The sequence below is a fragment of the Neovison vison genome, unplaced genomic scaffold, assembly GCF_020171115.1.
Source record: "Neovison vison isolate M4711 unplaced genomic scaffold, ASM_NN_V1 Scaffold_088, whole genome shotgun sequence".
NCBI classification, from domain to species: domain Eukaryota; kingdom Metazoa; phylum Chordata; class Mammalia; order Carnivora; family Mustelidae; genus Neogale; species Neogale vison.
This window is the reverse complement of record NW_025334892.1, coordinates 260,658-273,222: the sequence shown is the minus strand read 5'-3', so window position 1 is coordinate 273,222 and position 12,565 is coordinate 260,658. Positions and strand designations below refer to the sequence as shown.

The following is a 12,565-nucleotide window of genomic DNA, read 5'->3' as shown; positions in this document are numbered from 1 at the left end:
GAGGGTATGTATAATTGATGGACTTAACTGCAGTGCAGGACTGAAGAATTACTTCAGTCAACTATGACATTGGGTTGCAACGTCCTAGCTCTGTTACTTCTGACTTTGACATGATGTCTCTTCTTTACCTAGTTTTTCTAATTCTCAATCCATAGCTACAGACTTCCTGTCATTCTTTCTTTCCTAATAATTATCTCTTTCCAAACATGCAAATACTAATGACAAAATCATTGACTATGATCTTCTATTGCTCACTAATCAAGTCCTACTTAAGTTTCAATTTTTTAAATGCCAGCCTCTGATGCAGTTAATTACAAAATGTCACTACGCCCAACTGGTCCTTGCATCCATTTTCCTGTGGCCACCTCATATGTGTCTCCTCATTTTATCATAGTTCAGTTTTGTTGTTATTGTTTTTACCTGGGCCCTGGCCAGCATCTGAGGACCTCAACTCTGGGACCATAACTAATATATTTTAATATTTCAGCACCAAGTAGGCAGAATGCATGACACATAGAAGATATAAATACCAGTCACAAATACATGAATAATTAAGCACATATTTCAATTTGTATTAACTGGGTTTGTTGTTTAAAAGATTTTATTTATATATTTGACAGAGAGAGAGAGAGAGAGAGAGAGATCACAAGTAGGCAGAGAAGCAGGCAGAGAGAGAGGGCGGGGGGAGCAGTCTCCCTGCTGAGCAGAGAGCCTAATGCAGGGCTCCATCCCAGGACCCCAGGATCATAACCTGAGCCGGAAGCAGAAGCTTTAACGCACTGAGCCACCCAGGTGCTCCAGACGGGATTTGCTGTTTAAGCATGCAGTTTTCTCTTTTTGTCTATTATAATTAAACCAATCTTTTTGTGTTTGTCTCCTATGCTTTTCTGCTATACACAGGGCCCACCTTTTTGTCAATTTTTTTTAAAGATCTTATTCTGTTGACTAGTTACTGAAATACATGTATAGATGAGGAGGCATTGGTAGTAAGGGTATATATTTCTTTTAGAGAACCTTACAAGGGATAAAGCAGTTCTTCCAGCTTCATAGTGTATTACTTAGGCTAAGTTTTATTGCTCCTTGTCACTCATTCAAATGTTAGTTTTTAGTTATTTGGTTTATTACTACTGTGAAAGCCCTTTTTATTGTATATGATACCAAGACTTCTGTATCTGTGATTTCAAAACAAGGAAGATATCAACATCAATTTCAATCAAATTCACCCATATATTTAACTTAGTTAAGACCTCTTGTAATTGCATGTTATCAGGGATAGGTCTGAAATTGAAACTGACAGGAGTATAACATTCTCCCATATCTTCAGAATCCCAAGTGGGAGCAAAAAACAAAGGCTCAAATTAACTAAACATGTATAGAGAAGTAACACAAAGTCTATAAAGAACTTATCAAACTCAACACCCCAAAACCAAAAAATCCAGTCAAGAAATGGGCAGAAGACATGAACAGACATTTCCCTAAAGAAGACATCCAAATGGCCAACAGACACATGAAAACCTGCTCAATATCACTTGGCATCAGGGAACTATAAATTAAAACCACAATGAGATACCACCTCATACCAGTCAGAACAACTAAAATTAACAACTCCAGAAGCAATAGGTGTTGGCAAGGATGCAGAGTGTAAGAGGAACCCTCTTACACAGTTGGTGGGAAGGCAAACTGGTGCAGCCACTCTGGAAAACAATATAGAGGTTCTTCAAAAGGTTAAAAATAGAGCTATCCTATAACCCACCAACTGCACTAAAAGTATTTATCCAAAGGAAACAAGCATAGGGATACAAAGGGGCACATGCATCCCAAAACTTATAGCAACAACACCCACAATAGCTGAACTACAGAAAGAGCCCAGATGTCCATCAACAGATGAATGAATAAAGAAGATGTGGTGTATGTATGTACACACATATCACAGAATATTACTCAGCCATCAAAAAGAATGAAATCTTGTCATTTGCAATGATGTGGATGGAACTAGATGGTATTATGCTAAGCGAAGTAAGTAAGACAGAGAAAGGCAAATACCATATGAGTTCACTCATACGTGGAATTTAAGGGGAAAAAAAAGATGAACTCAGGAAAAGGGAAGGAACAATAAAATCAGATGAAAACAGAGAGGGAGGCAAATCATAAGAGACTCTTAACTGTAGAGAACAAACTGAGAGTTTCTGGAGGGGAAATGTGTGGGGGGCATGGGGTAACTGGGTGATTGGCATTAAGGAGGGCACTTGATGGAATGAGCACTGGATGTTATTTAAGACAGATGAATCGCTAAATTCTACCCAGAAAATAAAAATATGGTGTATGTTAACTATACAGAATTTAAATATGCATTTAAAAAAGAAGTAATCCATTGTCTCCTTCTGGATAATCAATTAAAAACAAAGAATAAGCAATTATTGGATGGGCAGAAAGCAATGGTTATGGAGTCTAGTGCATGTGCAGCAAGCTGCGTCTTGTCATTCTTTAAGAATGAATTATTATTTGTGGGTATTTACCAGTTTAGGGTAAAAGAATATCCTAAGATCAAGATTTCTGTAAAAAACTTAAATACATTAACTGAGAAATCATGTGTCTTTAACATTTGTTTTTTTTCCTAAGTGTGACAATATATTTAATTTTTTCCCTAGAAGACACATTTATGAAGTAATATCATTTTATATTAATTTGAAGGTTGGTGAAAACTTATTTTCTGTGCTTGAAGGTTGTTTTTATTGCTTCAATTATTATTTTGTCAAATCTAAGTGCCAAAGATTTTGAGAAAAGCACTTTTGCACAATCCGTTAGGGAAAAAAAAAAGATCCACTAACACATAAAGCAAATTCTAAACTTTGTGTTTTCAAGTATCTTCACAGATGTGTGCCTTGATTTTTGTTTTCCTCTTCAGAATACTGATAATGATCTCTGCCTGCCATCCTCATGAAACTATTCTAAGTTTCATGGTTGAGATGGGTATGAAAACAATTTGAAAAATTTAAGAGTTCTGAAATTAAGAACTTTCATACTGAAGAGTACTCTACTTGTCTCTTGATTTTATATAATTAAACCAAGTGCTTAGTGTTCTAAGTTATGGAAATGCCCATTGGAGATTAAGCACAATGGGTAACTTCCAGTGCTGAGTTTCTACAGGGCGACTAGAATAAGAAGTGGCCGTTTTGTAGGATACTCTAAATGCTTCCATTGCATTCAAACGGATGTGTTAAAACAATTTGATAACCATATGTCATGTTTCACCTGGGTCTTTTCTTGGGATTTCACTGGTGTGGAGAAGTTTCTGTCTTATCAGCCAGTAGTAAATTGTTTTTATAATTTGTGAAATGCCTCTTAATCAACCATAGGAATACTTTAGGAAGCAAATATCTTTTTCCTTGATCAACTATAATCCACTTACTAAGTAATACCTGCTTACTAATCCACTTACAAAGTAATACTTGCACTTTGGTTAAATCACATGTGTCTCAAAACATACAATCCACAAAAAATATTTAAGAACTACTGTTCTTTTCACTACATCTGTATCTTTGGGGTAAATACCCAGTAGTGCAATTGCAGGGTCATAGGGAAGCTCTACTTTTAATTTCTTAGGGAATCTCCACAATGTTCTCCAAACTGGCTGCACCAACTTGCATTCCCACCAACAGTGTAAGGGGGTTGCCCTTTCTCCACAACCTCTCCAATAAACGTTGTTTCCTGTCTTGCTAATTTTGGCCATTCTAAGTGGTGTAAGGTGGTATCTCAATGTGGTTTTAATTTGAATCTCCCTGATGGCTAGTGATGATGAACATTTTTTCATGTGTCTGATAGTCATTTGTATGCCTTCATTGGAGAATTGTTCATATCTTCTGCCCATTTTTGACCTGATTACCTGTTTTGTGTGTGTTGAGTTTGAGAAGTTCTTTATAGATCCTGGATATCAGCTTTTTGTCTGTACTGACATTTGCAAATATCTTTTCCCATTCCATGGGTTGCCTCTTTGTTTTGTTGACTGTTTCCTTTGTGCAGAAGCTTTTGATTTGGCAGCATTTTTTAAAAGATATTAATTTATTTATTTATTTGACAGGAAGAGCCAGCAAGAGAGAGAACACAAGTAGGGGGAGTGGGAGTGGGAGAAGGAGGCTTCCTGATGAGCAGGTAGCACCTAAGATGCAGGCTTGATCCCGGGACCCTGGAATCAAGACCTGAGCCAAAGGCAGACACTTAACCTCCAAGCCACCAGGCACCTCAAGGCAGCCATTTTTAATTATGTATTTAAGAAAATGGTTGTGTCTGTAACCGATAGATTTTCTTCTCAATTGGAGGTGGAAACGAACAAAAAAAGACACCATTTTTCTTGGTGACTATTCCAGTCTCCACCTCATCCAAAGCATGTTGAAACAAGAACTTTATCAGAAACCCATGTTCACACTTGTTAAAGGAAATATCATTTATGGGACCTCAGATGTGAAAATATCTACAAGACAGAAAAGGGTTAATAACTGGCTTTCAAGAAATGCCACCTAACGGGCTTAAAAATGGGTTATTTCAATCTGGTTTTCATTTTTGTTGTTGTTTTGTTTGTTTAGTATAAAATTTATTCCTTTAATCTTATAGATCCTTCTTGAGTTCATGGTTCATTTCTGGTTTAATCTGCAGAATTTGGGGTCCTTTTATTTTATTTTATTTTTTTAAAGATTTTATTTATCTGACAGAGAGAGATTACAAGTAGGCAGAGAGGCAGGCAGAGAGAGAGAGGAGGAAGCAGGCTCCCTGCTGAGCAGAGAGCCCAATGCGGGACTCGATCCCAGGACCCTGAGATCATGATCTGAGCCGAAGGCAGCGGCTTAACCCACTGAGCCACCCAGGCGCCCCTTGGGGTCCTTTTAAATAATGTGATCTTGGGGTCCTTTAAAATAATATGATCACAGCAAAAAGTAAAGTACCATCTTGTGCATTGGTCACTGGCAACTTTGGAGGATACTGATATACTTTTTAATATCATACATAAAGGAGAGGGACTAAAATTCTGGGATTACTAGGTAATGGGATTGTGAACAGAATTGTTCATTGAGTGACTGCTATCTATACTAACATTTAGTCACTTTTTGGAAAACGTACTAGAGGCTATGATAAATGTGTTACATTTATTATTAGTGCATTGGCTTTTTACAAGATCCTAAAATGAGTTTCCTCATTTTAGAAGTGATGAGATCACAGCTCATAAGTTGAGGAGCTAAAGGGCCCTAAAAGACAGTCTAGTAATTAATTATATATAAATTAGAGAGTATAGTATCCACACAGCTAGAAATGGTCATAGCAAGTAAAATTTTTCTCTCAGTCTACTGTGTTTCCCTACAAATGGGTTTCTTAAAATGTCGATGTCAGACTCTTGACCGTGTAAACATTTCCCCCCCAGTTTTATCATTTTGATAATTCTTCTGGAAAAATGCAAACTGCATAAAGGATGTGCAACTTTGTTAAGACACTAGTTAAGGTAGAATTGGAATACATGAATCCTGATTCTCAGAGGATTCTCTCATCATTTGACCACATATATTCATGATCCAATTTTAGAAACTTGGCCAACTCAAACTAAAACATTCCAGTTTGCTAATCACCCTCCAGGAATGACTGTCCAGGAGGTGGGAGAACATATATTGGTAACTGATTCAGCCTTATCTTGCTCCAACCACATTTTACTATAAGCAAAATAATTTGTGTGTAACGATTACAATGATTCCAACCATTATTTGCAGAATAGCTTTTCTTCCACTAAATGTCAGGAATCTAATCATGTACTTTATCAACATTACATGTCACTGGCACAGAGCTAATCTCACTTTGTAAACTTGCTTGTCATATAGTTTGCAGGTTTGAGGTACTCTGAGTATTTGTATTTCCTTTGTTGTTTGTTGCATTTCCTTATGGCTGATGTACCAGGCAGTATAGAAATTACTGGATTTTATGAATATTTAACAAAGAATAGCTCTTTTTGGATGATGTCATCTCTTTTCAATACAATAAGGGATTACATTTGTAGAAAGCTTTTTGTTTGGAAATTTGTAGAAGTTTTGTTTTTTTTTTAAGATTTTATTTATTTATTTGACAGAGAGAAATCACAAGTAGATGGAGAGGCAGGCAGAGAGAGAGAGAGGGAAGCAGGCTCCCTGCTGAGCAGAGAGCCCGATGCAGGACTCTATCCCAGGACCCTGAGATCATGACCTGAGCCGAAGGCAGCGGCTTAACCCACTGAGCCACCCAGGCACCCGGAAATTTGTAGAAGTTTTAAATAGATGTTTTATACTGATTATAAGCATCTTAATGTTTGAAGGGAACTTGAGAGTCCTATTCCCTTTTGGATACAAGACATGATATTTTCCCCTCATTTTTTAATAGAATTGCCAAGTGTAGAAAGGTCAGATGAGTTGTCTAAATTCATACAAGAAGTGTTAGTCACAGAAGGGAGATAAGCATGCAGTTTTTCTCTTTTCTTGTATATTTATTTTTTTTAATATTTTGTTTATTTATTTGACAGACAGTGATCACAAGTAGGCAGACAGGCAGGCAGAGAGATAGGAGGAAGCAGGCTCCCCACAGAGCAGAGAGCCTGACATGGGGCTCGATCCCAGGACCCTGGGATCATGACCGGAGCCAAAGGCAGAGGCTTTAAACCCACTGAGCCACCCAAGCACCCTAATACTATACAACTTTTATAGTCTTTTTTTTCCAAGAAAATATTCACTTTTTTGAAAGAACTCATAGGTTTTTTGTTTTGTTTTGTTTTTTGGTTCAGTTGTTAAATTTCCAAAGCAACATATATAATTAAAAATGGATGTTCATGGACTAAAATATCTGGAGAGTTAAGACAATATTTAAACTAATATTGTCTGCATATCCCTGTGCTTTAAATATCACTGATAACCAAATAAGGTTATATTTACATTTACAATATGTTATAAGCATGCTACAAAAAGAAAGTTATTGAAAACTCAGAAAATTACATCAAGTTTACTCACTGTTCTAGGTTTTTTTTTTTTTTAATATATTCTTTAGGCTATTCCTTTGCTTTCTAATTCTGTGAAATAGAAATATAACAGAATATAACAGAATTATTCTGTGTCTCCATTTCAGGCACAGAACTAAAAACCTCTGTAATTTCCTATGAGGATAGCAATAAAAGTTTCTTTTATTATGTTAATGAGGTGGCTTTTGGATCTCCCCTAGGAACTGCGGCTGGTTGGCAGTGGGGTCAACTTGTGATTAGAGCCATGGACCCTTGAGCCCCACCAGCCAGACCTCTGGGGAGAGAAGACAACTGGACGTGAAGATCAATGGCAAATAGTCAATAATGTAATCAATCATGCCTGTGAAATGAAACCTTCATAAAACAACATTTCTCGTAACATCGTGCATTTGTAAACCACGCTTTGATTTTAGACTTTCTGTTTTAGCCAAACTAGCAAATAGGGTGAGGTTTTGTTTTGGTTTTGGACATTCTCATATTTGGAATCATAAGGGTTCTGTGCTCAACTCCTGTTCCACTCACCAACAATTCTCTGACACCAGCTAGGTGTGCTACAATGGAACTCAAATCTGACGCTATCTATGTGGACATAGATACCTGGAGAGAGCAGGGGCTCAGTCCCACAAAACTGTCCCCCCAACCACTGCTCCACCGCACACATATTGCACACTTCAGACAAGAGACACAAATCCCGGTTGTCACCTGTGCCTCTGACCAACCTATTTTAGGAATTATAGCCATTACTGTTACTGCTGCCACTGTGGGACTGGCCTTGCATCAGACTGTACAAACCACCCAATTTGTGCAAAAATGGCACGGGAATGCTATCAAGGCTTGGAATCAACAAACAGCCCTAGATCAAAGATTTCATGAAAGAGTCTCTGATTTAGAAGAAGCCATAATATATATAGGAGAGAAGATCTTGCAAATATAAGGCTTCACCTTCCGTGTGATTAGAATGTTTCTTCCGTGTTACTCCTACACCTATAATAAATCAGAAATACCATGGAACAAGATTTCACCATATTACTAGTCATTATGGTGGTAATTTAACTGTGGATATTAAACAGCTTCAAGATACTATTCAGGGCATTCCTTGTGATCCTTACAATCAGTTCCAAGAGTGAGTTTCGCACAAAGGATTAATGATATTCTGTCTGATGTAAAACCCTTTGCTTGAATCAAAACACTCATGCTGGCATTATAGGTGGAATGATGATACTTTTTATTGACATAGTCTTTTTACGCTTAGTCCTCAGATGCTCACGAAAATCTTTCTGACGACCAATGGTTCAAGAACTTGCAAAATGGATTTTGCTGCTTCTGCATTAACAAAAGGGGAGGAAATGGAACCATCCCTCAGAATGATAGGCTGCTTAAAATATCCCTACTGAGAAATGGTACTGGTCACGCAAGCATGCTTGACGATGACCTTGAGAAAACCTGAAGTAGCAGCAGGCCTCCAGTGGAGAGGAGGATACACGTCCTTGAAGCCCAGCAGCTCAGGGTGGAACATCGCCTGTTTCCCTTTTCCATTGTCTCCCCTGCCTCATGAAAGCCTGCTGTTAGAATAATCCCTTTATGTGCACTTGCTCAGTCAAAAAGTCCTAGCTGCTGGGCCAGGCCAACCTACTCTGTTTACCTACAAGACTATGGTCGACACAGGACTCCCATTCCTTCTGGTTGACCTACAAGACCCATGACTAATGTATAACCTCCTCCTTTGTTGGTTGTGATCTTGTATCTAATAAATATGGGACTGAGGAGTTTTGGGGGGTGACAGTCCTTTCACCGTCGTCCCTGCTCCCTCCCTCTCCCAGGTGACTTGTTTCTTCCTCATTCTTCTCCTGAGTGCCATGAGGAAGGGGCCCCCAAATGTCTGGCAGAGGGAAGAGATGCAAGGAGGGAGGCCTGGTGCTTGTGTGAAGTGGGATGTCACTCAGCGCTCAGGGAGCTGTCACACCGTCAAGGCAAAGCTGTCCTCCTGTGCCCTGAGCCACTACCTTTGATGCCAGACCCATACTCTAGGCCAGGAGTGTCTTTACATTGCCCTAGGGCTGTGAAGCAAGAAGATTTCGTGGGATCCCCAGTGGGAGAGGAGCAGCGCTTCCAATAGGCAAGGCCGAGTCTCCCCACTTTGCCCTCCCCAGGCCAGTGTTCTCCCAGGCCCATCCCCAAAACGGAAAACCTACTCTCACTCTTCAAGGGTCCGTCCTTCTAGCCCTACGCGCTCTGCTGGGCCATGGGAACCTGGAAACGATGGCATCTGGATTTCCATGCCAGCACCCATTCGGCCCCCAACTTTTGCCCACTTGACCCACAGAAGAGACTCAGGAGAGCTATGCAGAGAAACTAGAACAGGCTTTAATTAATGAAATGAACACTACCTAAAGGTTCTGCGAAGAACATGGGGAGAGGGGAGGGGAAACCTGTGGGCAGCGGCAGGAGTCCCAGGAGCTGTGGGACTGGAGGCCAAAGGGACACGGATCTCCATGTACTGTCCCAAGGCCCATGGCCCCTGGGATGACAGACGAGGCCTCAGGCCCCCACCTTCCTTAAAAATGGTGGGTCAGGGATTGGGAAGTTTTCCCAATGTTGGCTGGCAGGATGGGAGCCCGGTTTTGCTCCAGGACCAGGCTTGATTTGTGTCTCCCATTCCACACTAGTCTTGCACCGGTGTCAACGGGAAGGAAGTGCAACACCGGCTACTTCTCCAGGAAGCTATTGGCTCAGCCGAGCCTCCGCCTCTTGGGCCCCAAGGAAGTGGGCTGTGATTTGGAGGAAAATGGCTTGTTGCACGGTGCAGCTCTTTTGCGTCCTCTCCGGCGCTGGGCAGGGAATGAGGGGGTCTTCGTAGCAAGGCTGCTCTGGGCCTTGCTGACCAGGGAGGTGGGGCCACTAGGAGGAAAGGCCAGGACCCCCCCGTCCCTGCAGGCGGCCTTGCTGGCAGAGCTAATGCCATCTGATCTGGACCGCTTCTTGCTCAGGTGCCTGGGGATGTGACTGAAGGGAGGGGCACTCGGGGCTCCTGACACAGGCTGGTTCGTCGTGCTGGCTCCAGTGGTCCCCAACAGGGTGCTCTGGCGTGGGTGGCCCCCTGTGTTCGGGCCCTGGCTTGCCCTGGAGCCCTGCGGGCCACTCGGGGCCCTGCTCGTTGCTGCTGTGATGCAGAGAGCCCCAAACCTGGAGCACAGATCTGCAACAACATCTCCTCTCCCCAAATGTGGGGGTGCTGCCAAAAGCCCTATGCTGATGGGGACCGGCATTGTGCTGCCCCCTGGGGGGCGGGGCTGCTGGCTGTTGGGCCCAGCATGGGACACAGCGCCGGGCACCTGGGGGGCAGTTGCCAAGCCAGGGGCAGCGGCAGTGGGCTGCGATGTGGAGGGAAATGGCTTGTTGCAAGGTGCAGCTCTTTTGCACCTAACTAATCGCTGGGCAGGGGATGAGGGGGTCTTGGTGGCAAGGCTGGTCTGGGCTGTGCTGACCAGAAAGGCGGGGCCACTAGGAGGAGAGGCCAGGACGCCCCCGTCCCCGCAGGCGGCCTTGCTGGCAGAGCTAATGCCATCTGACCTGGACCTCTTCTTGCTCAGGTGCCTGGGGATGTGACTGAAGGGAGGGGCACTCGGGGCTCCCGACACAGGCTGGTTCGTCGTGCTGGCTCCAGCGGTCCCCGACAGGGTGCTCTGGCGTGGGCGGCCCCCTGTGTTCGGGCCCTGGCTTGCCCTGGAGCCTTGTGGGCCGCTTGGGGCCCTGCTCATTGCTGCTGTGATGCAGAGAGCCCCAAACCTGGAGCACAGATCTGCAACAACATCTCCTCTCCCCAAACGTGGGGGTGCTGCCAAAAGCCCTATGCTGATGGGGGCCAGCATTGTGCTGCCCCCTGGGGGGCGGGGCTGCTGGCTGTTGGGTCCAGCATGGGACACAGCGCCAGGTACCTGGGGGGCTGCTGTCAAGCCAGGGGCAGCAGCTGCGCCAGGGGTGAGTACAGCAGGGGAGGTAGCCGAACCTGGCTGGGTACTGGCACGTGTGCCCCGGGAGGCAGATGCGGGTAAGGGAACCACATAACCCGCCTGGGTGCCACTGCCCAAGGACAGCTGGACTACTGCTGTGCTCAGGGCCTGGAGTGGGTCTGGAGCCTGAGCTGCTGGCTGTCCATGCGGCAGAGAGCTGTGAAGGGGGCTGGCTCCGGGCCACTGCCCACCAACAGCCCCGAGTGGGGCCTGGGCAGTGGATCCCGGGTTGCCATTACCTCCAGGCAGCGCAGGCAGCCCTGTGGGGACTGTGACTGAGGCCATGTTGTCCCTGGACTGAATCGAGAGGGCCTGGGTAGATGCCAAGTTGCTCCCACTGCAGCCAGGGTGAGACCCCAAGAGGAGAGGCTGGGAAGAATGGGAGCAGTCCACGGAGGTGACCTGGGAGTCAGAGGCTGGCAGGGGAGCAGCCATTGCAGCAGGCAGGGCCAAGGCACTGGATGGGCTAGTTGGGCCACAGCTGCAGGTGGCCTCCGTGTCCCCTCGAAGAGCATCTTGAATGCGCTGGAGAGCAGCTGTCTTTTCCCGGTCAAGGTCCTCAGCAGTCACTCGAAACCCCGGCTGAGGGGGTGACGGCAGTCTCAGAGGCTCCCCTCGCCTGTGTGGCAGCAGACAAACCTTGCGTTTTGGGGGCCTGGAACAGTCAGCTGGGGATGAGTAGTTCCTCTGCGCTGCCTTCTGCCCCATGGTGGTATCGGCATCCTTTTCCGGCTGGTTCTTCTGGCAAAGTGCAGGCACTCCGGCAGGACACAAGGGGCTCTTTTGGCTGACTTTTTGGGGCACCACGGCATCCTTTTCCGGCTGGCTCTTCTGGCAAAGTGCAGGCACTCCGGCAGGACACAAGGGGCTCTTTTGGCTGACTTTTTGGGGCACCACGGCATCCTTTTCCGGCTGGCTCTTCTGGCAAAGTGCAGGCACTCCGGCAGGACACAAGGGGCTCTTTTGGCTGACTTTTTGGGGCACCACGGCATCCTTTTCCGGCTGGCTCTTTTGGCAAAGTGCAGGCACTCCGGCAGGACACAAGGGGCTCTTTTGGCTGACTTTTTGGGGGGACGTCGGGGGCCGCGAGGCCTGACTTGTGGGCAGACCCCTCCTCCTCTGCACCGGGTAGCAGCCCCTGGTGGAACTGTAAGAACTGGTAATGGCATTTCGAGTGGGGCAGGAGCTCCTATGGGAGCTGGGGTTCTTCTTATTGTATGGGTCTTCTGAGCTCTCTTTCCGGGGGACGGCTCTCAGCAGAGGCCCAGGCCTGGGCACAAAGGAAGAGAGGCCTCCATGGACCCACAGGGGCCTAAATGCCCCCTGTAGGGCCCCAGTGCTTTTAGGGTCCTTTCTGTGAGTCTCTATTTGGGCCAACCCTTTGTCGCTCTCTCTGGGCTTTCTGCCTACCCGCTCTGCTGTGGAGGCATCATGGACATTCCTGGGTGCCGAGGGCTGCAGCCCGGTGACGAACCGCTTCTGCAGCACACAGGGGGTGACCGTGTCCACGATGGACTCGCAGTTGCGGCGGCAGGAC

At 44.9% G+C, this 12,565-nt stretch overlaps 1 protein-coding gene across 1 annotated transcript in view; it reads right to left on the bottom strand.

Annotated features, from left to right (window-relative positions):
• Positions 1-12,565, bottom strand: part of LOC122898012 (cytospin-B-like) — a 334,551-nt gene that overhangs the window by 219,928 nt on the left and 102,058 nt on the right.